This window comes from Perca fluviatilis, chromosome 8 (assembly GCF_010015445.1).
Source record: "Perca fluviatilis chromosome 8, GENO_Pfluv_1.0, whole genome shotgun sequence".
NCBI classification, from domain to species: Eukaryota; Metazoa; Chordata; class Actinopteri; order Perciformes; family Percidae; genus Perca; species Perca fluviatilis.
Genome location: NC_053119.1, coordinates 11,981,110 through 12,008,219, shown reverse-complemented (window position 1 = coordinate 12,008,219; position 27,110 = coordinate 11,981,110). Strand labels below are relative to the sequence as shown.

At 40.1% G+C, this 27,110-nt stretch overlaps 1 protein-coding gene across 1 annotated transcript in view; it reads right to left on the bottom strand.

Annotated features, from left to right (window-relative positions):
* peak1 (pseudopodium-enriched atypical kinase 1) overlaps positions 1-21,638 on the bottom strand; it is a 124,964-nt gene extending 103,326 nt beyond the window's left edge. Inside the window, 1 exon segment of the mRNA XM_039807986.1 lies at positions 21,435-21,638. The gene's annotated coding sequence lies outside the window, so the exon portion shown is untranslated.
* Between the last annotated feature and the right edge of the window lie 5,472 nt (positions 21,639-27,110).

Genomic DNA, 27,110 nt, shown 5'->3' with positions numbered 1-27,110 from the left:
GGCTGTGCTCGATTGAAGAACTACGTAGTCGACTAACACTCATTCAATTGTATCGACTAATCGATTAGTTGATTTAATCGACAGATCTGTAAATCTGAGTTTCTCCGCAAAGAGTCATGCAAAAGCAACACTTTAATTCTTGTGTTCTACCAGAGATGTGCTCGTATGTTTCTTGGAAATAAATCATTCAGCATGAAAAAAGCATCAAACATGACTAATCGACTAAAGAAATCTAAGTTGACTAAGACCAAAACGACCGATTAGTTGACTAATCGACTAAGAGGGAGCAGCCCTACTGAAAAGCTGTTCACAATTTACCCGAAGTACGAAGAACAGCGTCTTTGGGCAGTATGGTGGCCCAATGGTTAGCACTGTGGCCTCACAGCGAGACGGTTCTGGGTTTGAATCCAGGTCGTTCCGGGCCTTTCTATGTTCTCCCCATGTTTGCATGGGTTTCCTCCAGGTGCTCCGGTTTCCCCCACCATCAAAAAAACAAAACATGTACTAGGATGTCCAGTCAGTGCTTGATCAAGGCACTGGCTCAGATCTGGAGTTGGTCTCCGGGCGCTGTAAACGGCTGCTCCCTTGAGGGATGGGTTAAATGCAGACAATGAATTTCGCTAAATGTACTATGTGTATGTGACAATAAAGTACCCTTACCTTTAAACGCTTTGGATCTTGGATTACTGTTACACTTCACCACACCTGAACCTGTTTCACATTCTCAATGGCACATTAAACAGATACTGTATGATAACACAAGTGGGGACGTTTCACAGTGTAAGAAATAGTATCATCCTCCCTATTTCAGTCCTCTCCTCTTTTCACCCCAAAACACCACCTTGCTTTTTCTGACCCTATAGAAACAAAGCAAATCTTTGCCGAGTTCCCATCACGTGTCGGTGCAGGTGTTCTGCTCTAGCGATCGCCCAGAGGGAAGACGATTTGCTGGCACAAGGAAGAAATATGCAAGCCAGAAAAAATACACGTCTATTTCTCCATTTACATCTTTTGTTCTTCAGCAAAGAAAACAACCACACTTTCAACATTTTGACTGAAACTCCTCCTTTACAGTGCCAGTGGAAAAACCAAGGGAGAAAGCAATCCATATATTTAAACATCACATTTGCACTTTAAAAACTGCAATATGCTGTCCCAGCACTGAGTCCAGACATATAAAATGAACTGAATGCTGGAGCTTGTGCAGCTGTGGTCTTGTTTGCTTGCCTCATACTCATTGGCTAGTTTGTGCACAGCCACTGTTCCTGTCAGTCAACAGTCCTCTGGATCATAGGGCTCCCAAATCCTCCTCCACCTCCTCTTCCTCATTCCATGGCCCAGATCTACTGGCTGTTTGCCAATATCTGGGCAGGACACCCACCTGCTATCACAATGACACACTCATGGCACGCAATAGTTCCACAAGCAAGCAGTCAGTTCAAACACCAAAGCCACAAACTCACTCTTAATGTCCAAATAAGGACTTGGGTTCCTTCTTACCTCATGTTATCTTTCACACAATTCTTAGACAGACAAGTCACACTTGTCTCATCTCCTATGAACCAGCAGCCAGGAGCCCCAGTCAGCCTGATATAGCTGTGGTATGGGCCCAGTGTGGGCCAGGGTCTGAAGGAATGGGAGTATTTATTTTCTTGCCATTTCGATCTTCATGTGATCCAGATCATGTCACGCATGTCACACAAAACAACGAGGCGGGATTCAGCATGCACCAATATTGTTAATGAGATCACAGCGTGGATGGGCTATGTGTGTGTGTGTGTGTGTGTGTGTGTGTGTGTGTGTGTGTGTGTGTGTGTGTGTGTGTGTGTGTGTGTGTGAGACACAGCGACAGCAGTTAAACAGGTAATTCGAGATGTGCCCTCACTCAGCTGGGTGACTTGGAAATGGGGTGAGTCTGCAAATTTAAATTGAGCAGCACCGGCAGGATTATTTGTGGAAAAGAGTCTTGCTGTGTCGGGCAAGGTCAGGCAGTGGGTGTTTGTTTACAAGGGATGAGATGGTGAATGCTGGGGATGCATTGTCAGTGGGAATGTTGTGTAGTGTCATAACCACCTTGGAATGCTAAGTGACAAATACTGTACGGTATAATTGTTCTTCTGTTTGCCAGTGAAAATGGACTGATCAGTTCATGTACAAGTTTCTCTCATCCATACAGTATCAAGATGTGTTACTGAAGTGAATAAAAGAATTTAGACACTGTGAGGAATTTAATTAAAAGCATGATATGGCCTGATCATGTACAGCACATCCATCTAGTGTTGAGGTGGTGCGGACAGTTGTAAACGCCCTTGTGTCGGGTATTAATCCAGCTTTACTCTACAGCTTAATGCAACAACAAATGTGATTTTAGATATCCTGATACTATGAAAATAATTCTTCATCAATACTGAGATATTGGCCATACTGCCTATCACGGTTGGTGGTGACCTAATTACTGCATTGTCCACATCCAAATGATTACAGCTATCACAATAGTAGCCACAATACTATAATAGCCAACATTGGCCTACAGTATGATGAAGGAATTGGGGTTCATGTCATCACGTTTTGCTTAATGGTCTATGCAGTGTGACATAGTAATGAAACTGTGATTAGACTGCGGAGACTGCACTACACTGGTAGTATATTTCTCTATAGTTCAGCATTTAACACAATGTTCCCAATAGCTCAAATAAGCCAAAGCTGATGCACAGAGGTATTAAAGTCGTCCCTGTTGATCAGTGAGTTAGGACAAGATTAGAAACGGCCGAGAAAAAGACAAGCGGTCTTACTGCAAGAGATAAAAAGCAAAGCATTCCTAAATTTCCCATTCGGATGGAAATAAGTGAGTCGTGATGACATATTGGCATTCAGAACTGTGGAGGAAATGTTTTATACATTTGCAGTATCAGGAAGAGCAATTAATAAGTGTGGATTCGTAGAGAGAAAAACACCACACCCACCAACCCCTATCCATCTCATCTGTAATTTATGAGACTTCTATATTCCACTGAGTTTTGTCAAGATGCAGCTTAAGAACCACATAAAATAGAATACATCTATTTTCTCAGTTTATAATGTAACCTTCTGCAGACTAAGCGGCGTACCTGATGACCGTTCTGATAGCCAACAAACACACGCAAACTCACCACAACCCAGCTCCAAAAACCTACCATACTTCATCCTGAAAAGCTTCCGATTATTGTACGAGATAATATTGCATGCGTGGAAGTGGCCCCCATCCAGCCCTGTAATCTCCAACAGCAGGCAGAGCTCAGGTTCACCATGGTAGACAAGTCCAACAGCAGCAAGGTTTGTCTGAGAGACTTCAGCACAACACGTAGCATGTTATTTAAAGATGCAGGCTGAGTCCAGGGGAGTTAGTGAGGTCAAAACTTGGCCAAAAGCAAGCAAGCACCCCTCTGTGCTCTCAACCCATTTAAAGGTCCCATGGCATGAAGATTTCACTTTATGAGGTTTTTTAACATTAATATGAGTTCCCCCAGCCGGTCTATGGTCCCCCAGTCGCTAGAAATGGTGATAGGTGTAAACCGAGCCCTGGGTATCCTGCTCTGACTTTGAGAAAATGAAAGCTCAGATGAGCAGTTTTGGAATCTTCTCCTTATGCGGTCATAAGGAGCAAGGTTACCTCCCCTTTCTCTGCTTTGCCCACCCAGAGAATTTGGCCAACCCATGAGAGAGAGACATCATGGCTTTCAAACGAGAAAAGTGGCAGTCGGTCAAGGCCACATCCCCACCATCCACCTTGCCACTCCCACTCTCCTCCTCAATAGCTTCAGACACAGAAATGGCACATACTAAGGAAAGCTCATTGTAGGACTGGCTCTAGTGGCTGTATTTCTGCACCAAAGCTGAATTTCGGGATAGAGACTTCAGATACAGTATTAGGGGACCACTAAGGTCTATATAAAAGCATCCAAAGAGCACCATGTCATGGGACCTTTAAGTAAGCCACAATTGTGTTTCCTCACTATAGCCACAACCAGTCACGGAATCTTTGTACTAACTCAAACAAATACTTGAATAGATAGATCACCACTGATCCTTAAAGGGAAATGATCCTTCCATACATGGAGTTTGACACAGTATCAAGGCACTTAAAAGTTAGAGATCAAGTAACACTTGCTCTTTTATTCACGCCACTTAAATCTCTAATCCAAATTTCAACATAACAACTGAATCACAGGCATTCGAGAAATGTATTCACAATAAAAGCATACCCAAGTTCTTACAGAGAAAGGCATTTTTTTACCTCTGGACAGACTTTGTCAGGAGAGTTTTTGTTTCCCTGTTTGGTGACATTTCTGCAGTGCAAAAGTCCGTCAGGGTCTTTGATAGTCAGACTATTAGGGGCCGTCCACACGGAAACGTTTTTTTGTGCAAACGCACATGTTTTGCATCGTTTGGGCCGACCGTCCAGACAAATCCTGCAAACTCACTGCCTGAAAACGCACTTTTTTGAAACCAGATCTCAGGGTGAAAAAATCTGAAAACGGCTCTCGTTTGGCTTCGTATGGATGGTAAATACGGATCCGTATCGATGATGTCATCGCCACACCCCTCTTTTACACCCTCTCCCACGCCCGCTGACGCACACAACTGCGGTGAAGCTAAGCGAGCATGTCCCATCTCCATGGTCAAACCAGCTCACTTCATCTAAATACTCTGCTCCCTGACCCTTCCCTCTGGATTCTACACAAGATATATTGCTAACGTTATGTAGCAAACGTTAAACATCGCTAAAGTAGCTGACCGCTCCAGCAGAAATAACGTAAACGTTAGCTGCTATGGCTATCTGTTTATAAAGTGGAAGTAGATAACTTATCAACTAGCTAGCTAATCTGTCTGCTTATCAACTCCTTGAACGGATTATAGTAACTTTTACCACGGCTTATTGTAGAAAGGCTACTGCAAGAAAAACGTATAGATTATTAAAAAGACATCATTCATGGATCATTGATGTTTGTTTGACTGCCGATGTTAGAGCTAGCGAACGTTAGCGCGCTAACGTTAGCTTGCTGCTAGCGTGCTGCAATCATGCAAAATAAAAAGCAATCCAACAGCACATTATACAACGTAAACAAAGACACGTTTTCTTGCGGCAGCCTTTATAAAATGAGCAGTGGTGAAAGTCATTATAGTCCACGGATGTATTAAGAGAAAATGATAATCTAGCTAGTCATGTTATGATGGGAAGTGGAAGCGACTATGCTCTTCTCCGTTTTTTTTGGTAAATTTCTGTAGCAGAAACAGCGCCGCCTATAGGCCTGGCATATGAAGTAGCGTATTGAGTCATTTACAAGTGGATTCATTTGGACGCAACTATTCTTGAAACGAATCCAGGGAAGACGGGTAAAAAAAAGATCGTTTTGGTACGTGTGGACGGGGCCTCAGTCAAGGCAAATCCCAGAGAGCAGTAGCCATTGGGCCAGACTGGTGCCAACACTCTCCTGGATCAAAAGCCTAACTGTGTGTACACTGTTGATGCAGGGGATATTTTTCACCAGTTCCAGAGATACAGTGTCAGAAATGTAAAGTGTGCACGTGCAGATTTGCACAATTGCTGGGTGGGCTCATATGCATGTGACTGCATGGCACTTTATTCAGTGTCGACAGTGAATTTTATTTGTATTTCAGAGTTATTTGCTTTGCCCCCTATCAGATTTACTCACTTACAGACTTAATCACCAGAAATGCAGAACTGTGGGACCGAGCCTGAAGGCATTTTGCCTCTAAATGAAATTGGAACCTGGATTCATCCAGCGTTTTTGATCTCCAACCACATATTGTTAGGTCTTTATTGGCCATCTCTCCTTCCAGCCTCAGGCTGTAAGCTGTGTTAGTTCTCAGACGGAGGGATGTATTAGGAGATAGGATTGCAAAACTCTCAAAAAAAATAATTTATTCAGATAGTTTCCACATTTCATTGTAATACAGAAAGCACCTATTATTCTTCTCAGTGTTCAAGAGTAAAAAATGTAGCAAAGTTTCTTCAAAGACAATAATTAAATGGTAGAAGAAATAGGCCGCATGGAGTAACTATTGCATGATACAGTCCTGGTTGTTGGTTTGAGACTTTTAAGGTCAAGTATACACAGATATTTGAAAACAATAGGCTAGAGACTTTAATATGATAGCCACAATGCTGTGACACAAGAATTTTGTGATAAGTTTTAATGCCGAGTTGAGTTTGTGCTAAAGGTGGGAAATGTGTTTAGACACTGGGCAGTTACCATGATTTAACCTCATACTAACCTTTTACAGAGAAACTCAATATTAACAATACATGTTCACAATTCGCTTGTTGAATATGTGATATTGCAGAAAGTGATATTTTATTCAAAGGGGCTTATCACTTTTATAACATGGACAATTACTAAAGAAACAAGGCTGGGTTTAGTCAAATTCAAACAAATAATTAAGCTTTCAACAAGATGTATTAAAGACTGTGCCTCCTCGACCTAGCTAGTGTGTAATCGTTTTTTCACAAAGAGGGTAACTGACTGGCTACTCTGGTTAACTCTTGCAAACTAAGTTGCCAAACCTGTTAGCAGCCTTCTCTAAAACTACTAATCTTTAGTTTTCTAGTGAAAAGCCATTGGAATCCCCTGAATACTGTTGAGGGGCTACAGCCACAACATCACTCATTTTTCCCCCCATTCTACTGCTCTGTTAGTAAGTGGGAGCCTGAGAAATAACAGAACATATCGAGTTTGGAATGTGACGCAGCTGGAACAAACTCTTGAAGGAATCTCCAAATGAAGCCTTTGGTTTCAGGGTCAGAGAGTCTACTTGAGGCCAGAGTGTATAGAGTGTGTGAAAAATCTGTGCGCAAAGAACACAAATTTGTCAAGGCTCTTCTCATTAATACGGTTATGGGAAGTTGAAATAAAATGAGTGAGCTATCTTTGCCTATGGCAAAGACTCACAATTTTCCTTCAGAAATATTTAAACTGAACCCAAGTGGTGTTGGAACCATGTCTGAGGGATGGTATCCAAGCCAGGGTGAAATCCTAAAGGGTTCTGAGACAGAAGCTCACCAACAGGTCATTCAACATCAAAAATGGAAGAACATTAATTTCTACATGCTGCCACATTTTTCCTCCATTAGGCTTTCCACCGACGGCCAAAAGCAACAGCTAATGTAACGTCATTACATGAACCACATCAATCAACTATTAAATAGACTTTAACGTGACATCGTAATGTTTTCACAAGCAGCGAGACAGGTGAGAGGTCTGGAAGACGTCAACAATGAAAAGGTCTTACATCATCACTGGCTCTGGTTCAGTCTTTGTTTTATGGACCCCACAGGACGAGCATGATGATCATGACGGTAGTGGTCTATCCCACACCCACTATTCAGTTCAAAAGGAGAATATCTGACACCAATAAATCACTGACAACTTCAGCCCATTAAGTCAGTTTAGGATATGCTGAATAGCTGAACTCTGCCTGCCCTGTGAGGAGGGGAGACACTTTTAAATCACACGTTTTGGTGAAAGGACAAAGTTTGACAAGGGTTGGGCAGCAGCATACAGCTTTTAGCCAGCGTTAAGTCATTAAGGTCGTCCTCTAAGCTAATTGTCCTCATATGTATGCATAGTAAAAGAGCTGTGGCACAGAGGCTTATTGGAATAATGCATTCTAACTTATTAATTAAAACCTGCAATTAGTATTTCTTTTTGATTAATTTAATTCCAGTTTTTTTTGTATGCAGAATAACTACATTATTGCCTCAACTCAGGTAAGAGCTCATTTAGACAAGCTCAGGTCACCACCTCAGCTAATAGCTTATCAGCAGCACCCTAGCCTTGACTTTCATGTTTACATATTATACAGAATATTACTATATATATATATATATATGTTATATATAGCGTTATGAGCCTCATTACTGAGCGAGTAACTGTATGTTTTGAGCACCCAGAACTATATTTTGCAAGCACATTACATTACATTTTGAACAGGAATGAAAACTCGCAAAAAATAATTTTGTTTGAGCAAACAAAAAACGTGCAGGTAGACGCTGCTGCGCTCCGGTCATGTCTCCTTCGCTCTCAACCTCTGCACTCCGTGCACGCTCAACTCTAGACACACTCGCTCACATTTTCACAGCATTACAAGTGTGCCACAAAACCAAACAATCGGAGAATAGGTCAATCCTGATTGGCTGTTTGTCTCCAATTAGATTGCAAGTAGCAGCGATTCCCCAGCAAGGGGTATTTCTGCTGTTGCCAGGGGGTACTTGGAAAGATTTACTAATCAAAATAATAATTGAAATTATGATTTATTTAAAACAATATATCAGCAGACAGTTTAAACATATAGCAAAGTAATCAATGGTAGAAATAAATAGCTAAAAGTAGGCCTACTGACTTAACAGTTGAAGATGATTAGCTAAAAGTAATGGATGACAGTTGAAACATTAACCACACTTCAAATAGGCCTAGCTCGTAGAATTTCTGTCCAAACCAACCTAAATGTTTACAGTTCAATTGCATGAAAATGTAAGAATATTCACTTTAATATAATAAATAGTGTGAACACATTGGGAATTGATAGGGCGGGGTATGCAAGTTAATATGACAGGGCTGTGGGGGAACCTCAGACCAGAAAGGTTAGAAAGCACTGATCTACAGTATTTTATATTATTGACCGACCGGAATATTACAGACATGCCTTAATAGTTGTGTTAATCATAACACCGTTGTGTTGTTTGAATTGAAGTGTGTGTGACTAACATCATCCTTCAGCAATCTAACCTTAGCCCAGCATGGATAAAGTCTACGCATCCAACATGTCATCCGAACACACTTAAAATGTCACAATACAGCCACATGTAAGAAGTTTGTAATACTAGTTACATAGTTATCGTGTTTTTTTAACCTTAATTCTGTTTGCCAAGGCTATATTTTATTGGCTTGCAAAGTAGCTATCCGTTGCTAACGCTAACATTAGCTAATTTATGTCAAAAAGCAGTAGCTAACTAACGTTACTGCCACGATATGAGTTTCATTTTAAAAATAAATAAAGATATACTATGCACAGTGCAAACACATGACAACACTTGACGAGTCTTACAACACCTCTCTGGTCTCTAGTGAAACCATATCTTGGCAGTAGTTAGCTAACGTTTCTGCTTTTGAGATAAATTAGCGTTAGCAACGGATAGCTCCTTCGCAAGCAAATATATCAACAGAATTCAGGTTAATAAAACAAGGTTATGTAAATAAAGTATTAAAAACTACTTACATGTGGCTATAGTGTGACATGTAGGCCTACAGCTGTTCAGTCTCGCATTGCGAGACCTAACTTAGCTACAGTGCTGCGAGGCCCGTTCAGATGACATGTCGGCTGTGTGCTAAGTTAGCTAGATTGCTTGTGAAGGATGAGTCAAACTAACGTTAGTCACACAAGGAGATACGAGTCAAACAAAACAACAGCATTATAGTACACACAAATATTAAGACATTTCTGTGGTATAGCTAAGTCAATAATACAAAACACTTACCCGAAATGTGTTTTAATCCAGTAATCAAGTCAAGTCAAAATTTATTTATACAGCACTATTTATACAGACAAGCTGACCAATGTGCTTTACAGAGCAATAGAATATCACACGACAGACAAAATAAGAAAAATTAAAAACAAATTAAACACTATTAAAAGCAATTGAATAAAAGTGTGTTTTCAAGAGTGACTTGAAAACTGACAAGTCAGAAGCAGAACGAATATGAGAGGGCAAGCTATTCCATAGTGTCGGGCCAGCAATGGCAAAGGCACGATAACCTCTGTGTTTTAACCTGTACCGTGGTATGGATAAAAGTTTCTGTGTACCTGACCTAAGATCCCTGGAAGGAGTGTATTGCTCTAGGAGCTCCGATAAATAGAGGGGAGCTTGATTGTTAAGACATTTATAAACAAATAAAAGAATTTAAAAATCGACCCTAAAACGAACCGGCAACCAGTGAAGGGAAGCTAAAATTGGAGTGATGTGTTCGTATTTACGAATGCCTTTTAAAAGTCTCGCTGCCGCATTCTGGACTGTTTGAAGACGTGTTAAAGTTGTAGAATTTATTCCGTAATATAAAGCATTACAGTAGTCCAGTCGGGATGATAAAAATGCATGTATCACCCATTCAAAAGCTTGAGGACATAAAAACGGCTTAACTTTAGTCAGCATACGTAAATGAAAGAAACACGAACTAACAACAGAGTTAATTTGTTTATCCAATTTCAAAGAACTATCTATTGAAACACCAAGATTTTTCACACAAGTATTTGTAGGTATAGAGAGTGTAAGCGCTTCAAGGATATGATTTAGGCTACTTTTAGGAGGACCAAAAAGTATAAGTTCCGTTTTATTATCATTTAATTTTAAGAAATTTGTAGACATCCACTTCTTTATTTCGTCTAGACAAGCCGACAGATGCTCAGGTGAGTTTTTTCCTACCCGTTTAATGGGAACATAAATCTGAATGTCATCTGCATAGCAATGAAACGACACATCGTATTTTTTAAATATGGATCCCAAAGGGAGCAAATAAAGAGAAAAGAGCGTAGGGGCCAGAATTGAGCCCTGAGGGACCCCCCAGCGAAGATGAGCAGCAGAGGATGTAGTAGAGCCAAAACTAACAGAACATTTTCGATCAGTCAAGTATGAACTAAACCAATTCAAAACGGTTCCCTTTAGACCAACATCGAGCTCGAGTCTAGACAAAAGAATATCATGGTCCACCATATCAAAAGCAGAGCTAAGATCTAATAGCATTAAAATCATGGAATCTCCAACATCTGTTGTCAGATAGATGTCATTAAAAACCTTCAACAGTGCAGATTCAGTACTGTGGAGTGCCCGAAAGCCGGATTGAAACTTCTCATATATAGAATGTACACTTAAATAGGAGTGTAATTGATTTAATACAACTTTTTCTAAAATTTTTGAGATAAAAGGCAAATTAGAGATAGGCCTATAGTTATTCAGATCAGAAGGATCGAGATCTGGTTTCTTGATTGATGGAAATACTAAGGCATTTTTGAGAGCAGCTGGAAAGATCCCTAGGCTAATTGATTTATTTACAATAGTAAGTAAACTGTGTCCTAGTGTATCAAAGAGTTCTATTAAACTTTTAGGTGGGATAATGTCCAAAGAGCAAATTGTAGGCCTGAGATGAGTGATTATTTCTTGTAGATAGGAAATAGAAACATCCTCAAATTCATAAAAACCTGTGGAGAATGAAGATAGCATAAACGGAGTGGTTTCAATATCATTATTATTCTGACATTCATCAGTACCTGGCCTTTGATTTTCAATTTTGTTAGAAAAAAATCTAAGAAAGTCATCGCCATTTAGGTGGGAGGGTACTGGATACGCTTTGGTAGGTGGATTTAGAGCAGAATTTATAGTTGAAAATAGTCATTTTGGCTTTTGTCTATATTTTTCAGTTATTTGTGAAAAATATTGACATTTTGCCTTCTTGACTGCATTTTGAAATTTAGATAAAGCATCTCTCAGTGCTACATAATAAACTTGAAGTCTATGCTTTCTCCATCTTCGTTCAGCCTGTCTACATAGCCGTCTAAAACTGAATACAGTCTCATTCAACCAAGGCTCAATTTTTTTCTTTAAACATCTAGGTTTAAAAGGAGCAACCGAGTCTAGGATACTTAAACAAGTAGAGTTGAAACAGTTAAAATATTAATTCAAATCAAAATTAGGAAGATGACAATCTAAAATTTCACCATCACAGATGTTTTTATACATGTGAGAAAAGTTAGAGATAGCAGTTGGATTTAGAGACCGAAACCAATGAACTGGCTTATACATTGGAATTGACTCAAGAACCAGAGGTATAGAGAAAATGATTGGCTTATGATCAGAGAAATTTAGTTCACTCATTATTATATCAGAGACAGATAGTCCATGTGTTAAAATCAGATCTAATGTGTGGCCCTGAACATGAGATGGGCCATCAACCCATTGATAAAGGTCAAATGATTCCATCAGGTTAACAAATTCCTTTGACAAAGAATCAGTACCACAGCAGATATAAATATTAAAATCACCAAGAATTAAAAGTCTATCATTATTTGTTACAAGTTCACTTAAAAGTTCAGCAAACTCACTAATAAACTCTATTGTGTATTTCGGAGGGCGATATATAAGTGCCACCACAACCGCATTTTCAGCGTTTAATCTAAATAACTGTAATTCAAAGCTTTTAAATGCATTGGTAGGCAATGGCTGACAAGAAAGTTTGTTTTTAAAAACAGAAACTAATCCTCCACCCCGACCCGTAGACCGAGGGGAGTTTAAAAATAGATAGTCCTGAGGTAACAGTTCAGTTAAAGGCGCCAGATCTCCAGGTTTTAGCCAAGTCTCAGTAATTAATAACATATCCAAGTCATTGGAAGCAACAAAATCATTTAAAATAAAAGTCTTATTTACCAGAGATCGGGCATTTATCAAAGCCATCTTAGATAAAACCTGCTCTGGGCTCCGTTTGGGCTGATGATGAACTTGAAGCTGTCGAAGATTGTTAAAGTTAACCCTTCTGCGTCGCATCCGAGGCGAAACATCAGTGGAAGGTCGACAGCAGCCACTTGACCACGCAGCATATAACCTCCAGTGCACTTGCTCAGGTTGACACAGCGACACAGAGACTGACCACGTAGGATGAATCATTCGGTACACTCGCTCCGGCGAACGCCACGAGACATGCCAGCCACGTTCCACCGGCGATAACAGACGTCCATCGGCTGCCCGCTGGAGCGTGAGCTTAAGTTTCAGCCTTACTGCAGCTCCACCTCTCTTCCCACGCCTCCGACGACTTCGACGTTTCCTCGGTAGAGAACAAGGAGAACGGCGGAGGAAGGCAGGTACATTCCCCAAACATTTGGTTGAGTAATAATCAGGACCTCCCAGCCAACTTTTTGGTAGCTGTTCACCTGAATATCGGATGTCCAAAAGTTGAAAGCGGTCATAAACTAGTATTGAGGATGAACAGTGATGGATAAATGTAGAAAATATATATACAATTAAAGTAAAAACACTGAGCAGACGGCAAGCCTCACACACTGGCGCCATCTTCAATGTCCTGGTCTGCAAGTCATGTTGTCTGCAGTAATGTTAGTCGAACAGCTCCACTGTAGTCAGTAGGCTATATGCTGTACCAGTAGTCTGACCAACAGGTGTTGACTGAAAAAGACTGTTCCTCCTAGATTTTTGTTTCCTGCTACTTGCAATCTAATTGGAGACGAACAGCCAATCATAATTGACCATTAATTCTCAGATTGGTTGGTTTTGTGGCACACTTGCAACACTGTGAAAATGTGAGCGAGTGTGTCTAGAGTTGAGCGCGCACAGAGTGCAGAGGTTGAGAGAGAGGGAGACATGACCGGAGCGCAGCAGCGTCTACCTGCGCGCAGAGAAAGAGTTTTTGAGAGGGCTATTATTGCATATTAATATGCATAATAGCAAACATGCAAATACATTTATTGAGCACGGAATAGGTTTTTGTTTGCTCAAACAAAATAATTTTTTGCGAGTGTTCATTTCTGTTCAAAATGCAATGTAATGTGCTTGCAAAAGATAGTTCTGTGCTCAAAACATACAATTACTCGCTCAGGAATGAGGCACATAACGCCATAGTTATAACTGTTTTGAAATGTATTAGCTCTCTTGAAGCAGTGAATCAAAGGCATGGTAACAGACAATTGTAATGAAAACTCTTGACTATTAACTAATATACTTTGTACTTTATTATACCACATACAAGGCGATCCCAAAAATAAAACCTAACTCCTAGTCGTAAAATGTTCACATGTTATGTAATATTGTACATCAAATGTCGCTGGTTATATGGAAACAAATCTTTGCAAAGCTGCAAGTTTGACCACATAACACGTAACATGTGCATGAGCACACAAATAGTCACACAGACACACAAACAAACATGAGCAGAGCACACACAAGGGTTCTGGTAAGACTTCGATGATTGTCCCTGCTGTCTCATATATCAAATACCCAGGCAGGAGGAGATGCCTTCCGGCTTGATATACAGTTAAGATGACGGCGGCACAGAAATCTGCTCCTTTATCATCCGCCATCGTGCTACAAGCCGCAGATTGAAGACGGATACAAAAATGACTCATATTAATTCTGACCCGACCTGGGATAACATATGTCATGTAACTTTGAATATTAAAAATATATTTGATATTGGAACAAATATATTGACCAATAGCAGCCCTTAATATTCCGAACCTGTTATGGGCATTATTTTTGTAAATGCGTTTGCTTGTAAACGTTTTCAGTTCAGATTCCGAGGCTTTTTCACGCATTTCAAAATGTAACTACACGTCGCGGCGACACACGTCTCTCGGCCGTGGCTCGGTAGCGTTGCATTCCCCCCTAATTCTCAAAGAAAGCAGGCTGGCCCAGGGCCAGATTTGTCGCTAGTCGCTTTTGTGAAAAAAAAGTCGCTAAGTTGGCAACACCGCCCACACACACTGGCTCGACGCACACACCAGCACACGAGAATAAACATCAGACCACTTACGTAGGCTACGGTGAAAGCTCCGAACTTCCTGTCGAAAGCATACCGTTTGTGTTTAATCCAGGGTCTGACTTTTAATTTTTTTTAAACTGAAAGCATTTAATGGTCAAAATATTATTAATAAATATTTGAATATATTCGAATATTAATATTAATAAACAAATGAACTTCAAATATGATTTTTGGGCAAAAGTCAAAGCCCTATGTCACATGCAACAAGTGCGAAATCAAGTGAAGAACTTAAAAACAGTAAATTCATCTGAAAAGATTGCACTTCAATTTAAAAAATACAGCTTCTAATTCATAAAAAAAAACAGGCTTTTGGTAATAAAAACAAACCTTTAATCTACCCAACTGGTGTGGAACTAACAAAATGTTTCACCGTTCATTTGGGTGACTTCTGGATTACTTTAATTTGTTCTGACATCTTCCTACCTGGATGACTCAAATGACACTACACTGGCTTTTGGTGGGTGCAATGTTATTGCCTGATAGCTGCAAAATGTACTCGGTATAGGCCACGACCTGGAGCTGCCAACACAAATTATATCAAGACTAGAGTTTCAAAACAAAACGCAATTGGGCTCCAGCTCTGCCCTGATTGCAGACAGAGCTGACGTTTTTGGACATGGCTTCCAGCCCAAACTGCACTTTATCAGGCTCCGCTGACCTTCTAAAACCTGGAGTGTTTTGTCTAAGGGGCAACTACGTGGCAAAATCTGTGATGGTGTTAAAGGGGAACAATGTTGTTTATCACAAAGAGTGTGACATTTGGAAAAAAATGGAATGGTACTGAACTTTGTGTTGAAGATCACAGTTTGGAAAGGTACAGTTACGCTTGTGGGTTGCTGAACGTTAGACCTTGAAACCTAATTACCAATATCACTAAATATACATGTTTAATAGGGCAGAGCCGAATGCTTTGGAGCTCTGACTGTTGCCATGGTAATCAATGTCCAAAACAGTATTCAAATGCTTCGTTGTTGTTGGGTTTCCTTTTTCTTTTTTTTTTAAGTTGGCCTACATAATTACATATGCACTAATCCAAAAACCGGCCATGCAATAAGGAATAGTAATTCAACATTATCCATTATGCATCAACATTAACACTTGGTCTGGTTTCTTGCCTGCTTGTTTTTCCTGGTTGATTAGTTCCAAAAAATATGTAGGCTCTACTACGTTCTTTCACACACATATCAGTGTAAAAATGTATCAAATTTCCAAACTATAGTAATAAGATTTGCATCTAGTGTAAAAATACTGTTCTAATGCAACTAATACTTTATTTAATGTATACTCTTTATTGATCCCCAGTGGGGAAATTACAATTTACACACTTATTACACACTACACACAGGCCTGAAATACACACATGCTCAGGTCCTTTACATGAACTAATGGAGAGATGTCAGAGTGACTACTGAACAGGCGCCCTGAGCGGTTGGGGGGGGGTTCGGTGCCTTGCTCAACAGCACCTTGGCAGTGCCCAGGAGGTGAACTGGCATCTCTCCAGCTACCAGTCCACACTCTGTACTTCGGTCGGTCTGTCTGTTTTTTTTTTTTTTTTTTTTTTTTTGTGTGTGTGTGTGTGTGTTTGTGTTTTTTTTTTTTTTTGTGTTGTATTTGTGCTTGCGTATAGCTTGTGCGTGTGTGGCGTGTCCGCTCCTTAACCTCTGGGTCACACCTGTTACCTAGCTCAAGCCCTGGCTCAGGGCAAGGGGGAGAGGTCAAGGGTCATGGTTTCCTTCACAGATCTGTTTCAGAGCACACACACATACACATGCATTATGTCAAGCAACAAATGACCTATTATGTATGTCCCTGAATTCTCTAAATCTCCAAAACAAATGTTTGTTAGATTCATATTGGCCAAGGAACACATTGGAAATTGTGATAAGCGCACACTGCATTTCTTCCAAGGTTACAATTATCTCAATTGGCCCTCCTGTGCAATAATAAAAAATATAAGCATACATACAGTATTAATCAGGTATGATGACAACTCAAATTGGCATACATGTTGGAGTTCTGAATTTACCCTCGTTTCTGGAAGACTCTTCTTTTGTTTTCTACCAATCACAATTGACCGTTCGCAAAAGCCACGCCCCCTAGTTATTGTTACTACGCCTGTCAAACAGTTGAGAACCAGACACATAGCCATGGCAGGATTGAGCTCCATACCTATTGGTATAAGTGATTGGTTTTGAAGTAATGCAGCAGACATATCCTCCAGGGCACAACAGAAAGGGCTGCAATATGCAGTGGAGGGATATGTTCAATGACCGTCAACCTCTCGCTAAATTATCTGTGTCGATAGCAACATGCGCTTGACAGGCTAACAGCTATCAAGCTGCCTGAATTTCCTACGGAATAATAAAGTATCTAATGTTCTAACTTTACTACTTTCGATAATAATGCTATATAGAACCACAACTGTTAACTTAAGTCCAGTTTTACAGATTGTAACTGTTATGTACTTAGCTACTTAAACTACTTATTGATAATTTATATAACTTAGCTCACTAGCTTTACTTACCTTGGAGCAGACATATGTAGCTATGCTTATTAATCTTCGAGGCATTTAGCTGTGAGTGAGGTCTCCCACACTGCTTAATCCACTGTAGGCATCTTTCCACTTGGGTCTTGGGCTTTGGAAAGGAAAAACGACCCCTCCCTCTAAACTTTTGGGGTACCTGGTCTCAGACCTGCAGGTGCCATAGGCGCATCGTTTCACCATCTTGCTGAAACCGCAATGTTTGACGGGGGTCCTTCTCCTTAGTTGCTGAGCTAGGATTGGACGAGGACCGTTCGAGGGCGGGGTTTTGCGAATGGTCAATTAAAATCATTTGGAATTTAATTCAGGCAAAGATGAATGCAACTCAATGGAGAGGGACTGTGCATCATTTCACGACTTTTAAATGGATTAAAGTGTGCACTCATACATAATTCAACCGTTTCCTACCAAATTAGCATAATACTTCAGGGGAAAAATAATGCTACTTGGAAATCCATGACTTGATATATAAAGAAAAACAGTGATTCAACAGCATAGACCTACGTATGGTCAAAGAATTTCTAATATAGGAAGAAGTTCCACTCTTTCGTTACTTCCAGCTTCTGAACTGGTTGCAGTTCCAGAGTTCCATATAGGGGGCGCTCACAGGCCAGTGCAGAATTAATGGGGCTCTATGGAGCTATACCCCTCAAAATCCACTTTTCTCAGGATATAATTTTTTGTCTAGTAATTTGAATGTTGCATTCGAAAGTGGAGGCTAAGAAAATACACACTACTTGGTGTTACATTTTTTTTAAAGTCGTTTTTTTGTTCTAAAAAGCCTTTTAAAATGTCAATGACGTCATACACATATACGGCCAGAGATACTGCTTCACGGCAAGCTCTGAGTCACTTCCTTTTTCTCTCGAGGCATCGACAACACAGCTGACAGGTAAGGCTCTCCCTGTTAATACACATGCTAGAAAGAGGTTTGCTGATGTTTTAAAGACCAAGCCGAAATATTCACTCTGACATTCAGGCTCTGCTTCGGATGCCGTCAAGCGGGATCTCCGATCATAATCAGTCCTTCACTGACCAATCAGCATTCATTAGCAGAATGCTAGCGTGTTATGGGCAACACCGACTCACTCTGTAAAAAATCAAAGGACATAAGTACTCGTTCATTCAACTTTCGACCTATAACCCATGTTGAACCTGCAAAAACTACAATCAAATCTGAGGTTTCTCAACGACAATCAGCCGTCTAGCTCCATAGGGTCCCATTCATTCTGCACTGGACCGCGATCACCCCCAGAGGAACTCTGGTTGAACTGCAAACATAATCAGTACAATGGGGCTGAATAGGGAGTGGAACGGCTTTCTGTAGACCGGCTTTGGTGTGGTATACACCAATGCCTTCAACGGCTTATTAGAATCAAATTAATCAATAACCTGCTTTACTTAAATGCCAAAATTATAACTAAATGTGTCCAATGCTTTCAAAAGGCAGATTTGCTAATTATTTTTAAATATACAAAAGGCTAAGAAGCAGAGTGTTTCTGCTTTATCATTCCAAATTCAAATATTAGAATGTTTTTTTCTATTGCTAACTGGCATAAGCTTCCTAAAAATGTAGCCTATGGATATATTATTTGATGAACAAAGAGAGATAAGCCTCAGATTAGGTAAAGCTCTGGGGTCATTGATCTTTCTGGCAACAGAAACAACTTTCATCCTAATGCACAATGTGAAGGGACTGATTTTGAACGTCTCACTGCACTACCATTTCATGATATCCCTCGAGGCCAGTGAGACGTCTGTGACATCCCTTTAACACAAAAAGAGCTTATTGTACTAAAAAGGGTAATTTATGTCACATTTGTCATCTCTTCTAACACACCACTGTAACAAGCATAGATCAATACAACAGCTGAATGTCTGTGATACGCAAACACAAAAGGTGAAAGGCAAATCAAACACTTGTGACTGTTGAGCAGCTGCCATGAAACAGGCCTAACAAATCATGAAGTCGTGAAATCTTCTGATCATTTAGGCGTATATCCTACAACTGTCAAGACTTTATCTCTGTCGGTCAAAGACAGTGTGAATCACAAAAACCTTCTGTAGCCCTGTGAAATAGAACAATCAGATCAGCACTAAACACTATCGTCCTGTTGCTCCCCACAAAGAATGTCAGGTATGTTCGCAATTCAGAAATGTAGGAAACAATCCAGCAAATATTTGTCCCACGTACTTTGGGAACAGGCATCCGCAGGGCACTTATCAGAAGGCAAATCTGAAATCTCTGCAAATCAGCCTCCCCCCTCCGTTTTAAACAGGTGAAGAAGTAACCATGTCAGAGACGACTGCCTCTGTTGACGCCGACAACTCACGAGGAGCGAGCCAAACAACAGCAAGGAGCAAGTAAAAACAAGAATTGACAACTACAGTCCCATGTGAACGCACAAAGAAGATCTCATTTGTCAAAAGCCCAGTATCGGTTTAAAATGGGCTGAGGTTTCGAGCGGTGATGTCCTTCAACTTTCACTGGCCTGAACTTGTGACACTGAAACTGAAGAATGTTTCACTTTCACAAACACATTCTTCACATTTACAGAAGGGTGTCTTGTTCTTGTTATTGCATAAGAATAAAAAGATATTATGGATTTCAACAGAAATGCATCTCAGATTTGACTGATATGGATTTCTGGAGTGGGATACTGTTGTGGTTTTTCTACAATTTTTCGCAATGACCTGAAAACACACTCCTCTTCTGGACAACAAAAAAAATATTTTTTTAATGCTGTTCTTGCATGCGATCTGGTGCCACTGCTACCTTAGAATAATGAACCAAGACTACATTTTATGACTTACCATTAAAACGGGCAACATAATATGATTTATTCTTGAACCATAAGCAGCTGTCTGTCAGATCAAATAGTCTCTAAAGGGTTCAGAACTCACCTGAGACCATACATGTTGACAATGTATGGTTAAAAAAAATGCCCATGTCACTCCTTCACCCTCCAATTTGCTCATTTACAGGCCTGCATTAAAAATCTAATTTCTGTCATCACATGTCAGTGCCTACTTGCTCAAATCTCCATTTTTAAAACATAATACTGATAGTGGTATATTTTGTATGCTATTGAATGCTGGAAGCTATAATTTCAGTCTCCCTTTTGATTTCCAGGGCCAGAGAGAAAATAATGTTAAAACGTGATTCTGATTAAAAAAAAAGTATTACGATCATCAAAGCCTGGTGTGATGTAGACAGCCGCAGCTCATTTATGTAATACACAAACACATGTCCCACTGGAGTATTGTGTAAAAGGCTTGACGTGGGGATTAATGTGGGTGATCAGTTTTTTTGAAGAAAAAAATAAAATAAAAAATGGGTCGCACCTGGGTCAGCTAAATGTTAGGAACCATAGGTTAAAGACAGGTTTTTGATGGAATAGGAGGACAAGACAGGGCGATCCACTACACATAATGACTTGTAGGGTAGGGGAAATTCAAGGAAATTATTTTCCACTAACTCCAATCATGAGGCTTTTTGTTTCTTTATTTGACAAATTAGTATAATGCACGTGTTACACCACAGACTCCCACTTGGTGACAGTGTGATGAAAGTAATTCCTTTTCCTTTGTTGTTGTTGTTGCATATAACTTGGTACAGCAGTGGCATTGACAATGCGTGCAACAGTAAAATACCATTTTTACACTCCACTCACCCCTATGCATTACCTTATATAGCCTATTAACATTTGGGGCGGTGGAATATCTCTCAAATAAAACCATCTCCCTCTGGTTCCCTCTAAAAAATAAAAAAAAAAAACCCGTGGTGGTCCCTGGACCCCTGTTTGGTCGGCAGCAGTAAGTTAAACGCTGCCTATCCCATTTTGTAAACATTGAGAAGTTGTCTTTTTTTATGGGCTCCTTTCCAAACCAGGTGTACGCTAAACACGAGCAGCATCAACCGTCTGAACAAACTAAGCTGTTCCCCAGTATTTTAGCCCTCAGTCAAGTAATAACAGCAGCAGCTAACGTTAGTTATGCTGCAACGTTACGAAGTCTGCACGCAGTCGGTAACGTTACGTTAATTAGCATTATCACGCAATACAGTGAAAACGTAACAACGGCTAGCAAACTTCTCCGCTGTCTTCGCGTCCCTGAACTGCATTAAGTGTTATTATATTAAGTGTTATATACTCACAGAACCGTTAGCTTATTCGTAAAAGACACGACATTCCCCTGCTGTACAAACTGGAACTTGGCAGCCGAAGGAAACTGAAAATACTTGTGGCTGAGACACTTTCTTTTTGGGAAAAAGGAACCCGTAGCTAACTTTTCCATACCTTTCAGACGCCGGATATGTTCCCACCGATACTACCACTTCTTGGCAGCCATAAATCCAGGTTTTGACAACGTCGTCCTCGGCAAGAACAACGAAAATCCGAGTGTGTGTAGCTCAACTCTTGCCAGTGCCAGTGATTTCTCGCACACAGCTCCTCTCTGCGTGGCTCCGGTAACAGCCGCTGCAGTTTTTTCCACCAGCCTGGAGCGGGAGCGAGCGCACTAGGATACTGGGAAGGCCAGGGGAACCGCGTGAACGCGCAATTTACAAGACACAACAAACCCGTCTGTAGGCTACAAATGTGGAAATCCAGTCAAGAGATTCAAACTGTTTGTTCTGCATTTGTAATAAAACAAAAGTATTTTGTCACTTTATGAAATAATAGTTTGCAATATCGTAAATTGCATTTTCTGCAGCGATTCATGAAAGTGATTGGATGTGAAAAAGTTCGAAATACCAGTGTATCGTGACCAAAATAGTCATACAATCTGTCATTGTGTGACTTATGGATGAAATGATAGTGAAAATAGCCTAAATTCTCCCTTTTGCTGGGGACCCATTGGAACCCCCCCCCCCTCCACAAGGACCCCTGGGGGGTCCCGTACGTTTGCATCATTTAAATGAAAGAAGTGAAACTACTGTGCAAAGTCAAGAATTCACTTTCACTCTCATGTTTTTTTTTTTGACAAGCCAAACTGTCTGCAGAGAAAATAATTCCACATTTAATTAGTCATGGAAGTAGGCCTACGTTTTTGAAAACGTGATCTGCACTATGATTTCATATATCATAGCTTTATACAAATGATAACAAGGCATCTTTTATAGTCAGTAGTGTTCAATTTCCAGTGGCCATTTACCTAAGTGCAATGTTGTTCATGTGGTGTTACTTTATACTTCTCCTCCAGAAAATATCAGAGGGAAACGTTTTACGTTTAATTTACATTTATTTGACAGCTGTAGTTATTTTGCAGATAAAGACACATGTTACATTTATGCAATATGATGCAGCTTTAGATTACACCAGCCAGTAGTAGTAAGAGTAGTAAGCTCTACCTTGTCCTGCTTCAGTCTTGTGTAAAAAAATGTGTCAGTAGTAATAATATCTGAAACATTATGGAAATAACACTCCGAAAGGGGCAATTCTGCATAACAAGTATTTGATATTGAAAGTACATTTTGCTGCTAATACTTAAGAAATTGTGGGACTTTTAGCCTACTTATAGAATATTTATATATTATAATGTTTTTTATTATACATTGTGGTATTGATATTTTTACTCAAGTAAAGGATTTGAATACTACGTCCATCACTGTCAATGACCTTGTCAGTTTAATTGCACTGCAGCTCACTTCCTACGCATTTCTATTCTATTCTTGGCTAGATACAGTACTTTGTGTTGCTGTGACATTTCTTCATCACAGTGTTCTTTCCATAAATGCCCGAAAAGAAATGCCACATTCACTGCTGATACATTATGAGACCACACTTCAAAGCAAATGTGATTTCAAGTAGTTCTAATTATTCAAATCCGTGTTTGTATGGAAAAGACAGCTGACATCAGGAGGAAGCAAACAGATGTGCAGTACAAAGCCACAGAGTGTGTGTGCATGTTGCAGTTATTGAAAAGCGCTGAGAGCAGTCAGTTTGCCTTTTATTGACACCATGCTTCTCATAAGGGCTAATGACTTTTGGAGAGGAAATCCCCTCCACTCCTGCTGCCTTCAGGTGCTGTTGGAAATATTCTTATCATAATTAAAAGCAAAGTGAAAAACAGGTAAGTGGTAAGTGTAACTGTAAAATTATCCTTTTTTTTCTACTACTCTCAGGATAATATTTATCTTAGGATAGCAACAGCCTATGTATCATCAATGTATTGATGTTAACGCTTTGCAATTGATGTAAGAGAGACTTCAGGTCACACCCAGTTTGTGTAAGCTTTAATTCTCTGGAGAGTATTTTCCTATACTAAAAATCCAGTAAAGCGAACAATGCATGTTTCAGGCAGCAGCAACACTAGTTTGCTTGGACATTTAGAACTTGAGAACATGGATAAAAGAGCTTATGAGGAGATCCTGAAGGCAACATACATGTGGGAAGAGGAAGAGGAGCTGAGCTAGAGGTTGACATGTGGGAATGACTCACGTTTTTCACACATTCCAAGCATTATTTACTCCTCCTCCCTGCCCCAGTCCCGGGCACTGAGGCCAAGGATTTTTCCAGGGCTGAGGGAGATGGAGTGAATGATGGATGAAGGAAGAGGAAGGGTGACTCGCATTTTCCGCTTTTGCATTTTTTTTTTGTGATTATATTTTGGGTAGTTTTAGGCCTTTATTCACAGGATAGCTGAATAAATGAAAGAGGAGAGAGAGGGGGAATGACATGCAGCAAAGGGCCGCAGGTCGGAGTCGAACCCCGGCCCCCTGCACCGAGGAGTAAACCTCTATACATGGGCGCTCACTCTACCAATTGAGCTATCCGGGTGCCCACACTTTTGCTTTTTATAAAGAGCAATTCACTTATTCTCCACCTCAACAAATTATAATAATTTAACTTCACCCCTCACCTGCAGGAGGTTTGTCTTTACAGATGATTTAAGGAGGGAGTAGAAGATGAATATAGAGGAAACAATGAAACTAACCCCCTTTGGAAATTGCTCATTTGAAGAACTCTACTTTTGCACGCTAGAGCAGCTCTCCCAGTGCCCACGCATATTTTTGTCTGCATGACCAAATCACTTTGGAATAACTGAATGAGAGGGAAATAAAGTAGGTCAATATGCATGAGACAAAAGCTGAATTTCTTTGAAAGTATGTAATATGACAGTGTTTTGCTTAATAGCTACCAGAAAAAAACCAAAAAACAACAAATATTTTATCATCAAATGTGTCACGGCCCTTTTAAAAAATAATCCATATCCAACACTTTGAATTTCAAGAAAACTAAACAGAGCTGTAACACTGGCAGCAGGAAAGTTGCTCGTAGAAACATGTGCCTGAAAAGTTGTCACAAACAGTGTTAGCGTCACAGTCACTCACAGTTCAAAAGGCTGCTAATGCAAGCAAGTCACATACGGCAAAGACACCCCACCATATAAAATCGGAGAAAGTGACGGGGCGGTATGAGTCAGGGTCCATTGGAACAGACACAATGAAGTTTACAGTGACTCACATCAGAAACAGAGTTGGAAAAAAGGACATTGTCCCTAATGATGGAATATAAAAAAAAATATTTATAGTATTTTTCCCCACTATGGAAGGAAGAAAATCTGACAGACGTTACAGAGTCTCAATCTAAAGAGCAAATCAGCAAAACATCATGTCCCACATCACTCTGTATCTCACAAACCATTTCTCCATATTGTATTTTGCCCATTGTCGTGCCAACAACATGCTTTGCTCCGACTGTGCTTCAACAAAACCTATAATCATTTCTTTTCGAACTTGTCTTATCTGTCTCCTGTCAAATCCCTTTTCTTTTCATAAGAACTCATTTCCTTCTTTACAGCAAGTGTCCGTCCCGCTTAAGTATCTTTAAGCAAACCACAGATGACAACCAAGACACCAGCTGCAGGGAAGATGTTCTCCAGCTGAATAATATCTGACCTTCATGTCCTGTTTGGAAACTCAACTGAGAATCATATCAGATAATACAGTATGAATTATTTCAAATCACCTAAACAGGGGTTGAATAATAGATTATCCTACTCATAAAGATATAGTATCACTTTTGATTTTTCAATGTACCCAAAAGTAAATGAAAAAAGCTACTCAATCACAGAGAATAATCATCTCCCACCCCAGAAACTGAGGTCAACAGTGGCCTCCCGAAGTGGCTCACTGAACTCAATACTTTATTGATTAAATAACGGGGGCATTTTCTGCCATTGGAAAACATAAAAAAAAATAAAAAATCATACATTGTTGCATCTCACTGTAGATGATAAAAAAGGATTTCCATAAATGGCCAACATAATCAAGGCTAAGCCACATTGCCAACTGCTTTGACCGCGCCTGAGTACACTAACAAAAGGTAGCTGATTTTGACCATAATAGTGCATGTCATTGTGCTAACAGAAACCATTCAGGACATTGAGGCCGTTGAGTGCCAATTCAGCACATGACGCCTGACTCATCCTCTCTGCTCTGAGTCACTCCCTCCCTCCTCTAGTCCGGGATCTGTGGCTCCTGCTGGAGCTGGCTCCTCTCACCCTAATGTCAACCCACCACTCCACAGGCAGGAAGCCAGCCAAGGATGCAGACATGGCCCCGCTGGGTCCGAAGGGGGCTGTTTTTATTTCAGTGGGTCTTTCTTTGTGAAGAAAAAGACTGCTGGGTGTGATGATGGTGTGGTGAGAAAAGAGCAAGCCGTGGGACATCATGAGGGACTGAAGCACAGTCACACTGCTTATAACAATTCTGTCATGTCTTAAAAAAAATAATGATGGAGACGGATTCGCCGCTTGGAGTTGGGTGAAATGGGTCAACATAGGTACTGAATCTCAAGGTAAAATGTGATAACAAGGTATGAGCCATAACTCTTCACTATGTATCCCTTTTCACCACTTTTCTGTGTTTTATTTTTTATTTTTTTTTCAGCTTTAGGGCAACATCAAAGCAACAACAAAAAAAGCTGTAGCTAAGCTCATTATACAAATGAGCTTTGGGGCCAACTGCTCACACCAAGCAGTTAACATGTGAAAAATGATTTCAGAAGTTAAAATGTAAACAACTCTAATAAGGTAGTGAGTGTCTCACTGGTCACAGACGCTCGCCTGGATGTAGGTTATGTCCCATAGTGCATCTAGCACACACAAGAGCTAGGATTTCTTTGGATTTGGCCGTTTTAGCCACACCAGCAGCACACTGTAGGGACAGCAATGGCAACAATTGGATGAATTTTGCAAATTTGGTACTGACGTTCATGGTCCCCAGATGATGAAACATGATTACTTTGGTGATTCTCTGACTTTTCTTTGAACTCTATCATGAGGTTGAGTTTTTTTATTTTTTTTTAATATCTCAGCAACTATTTCATGAAAATTGGCAGATATTCATATTGCCCAGAGGATGAACTTTAATGACTTTGCTGAACCTATGCTTTCATTTAGTGCCACCAGCAGACCGAAGTGTCATCCCCTGACTTTTCTTCTACCGCCACCACAGATGACATTTCTGGTTTTGAGTAAAATGTCTAAAAAAATGATTGGATACCACAAAATTTGGTACACACATTCACGTACCCATCAGGATGTAAGCATAATTATTTTGGTGACCCCTTAACTTTTCATCTAGCGCCATGATTGGGTGAACATTTTTATTTGCTCAATACTTTGCTCTATGACTACCATAAATACTTGCAAAAGTAGTGAGATTCCATCATTTTGTGTTTAGTGCTAATTTGCAGATGTTAGCATGCTTACACTAAACTAATATGGTGAACATGGTCAACGGTCTACCTTCTAAGCATTGCTGTGCATAAATACAGCCTCACAGAGCCGCTAGTGTAGCTGCAGACTCTCTGTCTTGTACATAGTGTTCATAAAAAACATTGTTTCAAAACTGCAAAATCTATTGCTCGTTTTCCTTTGACAATAAAATTATATTACTACCAAAACAAGCTGGCATTTGCTCAGCTTCCAGGTTGTAAAATTTCATATGACCTGTAAATTGCCAAAGT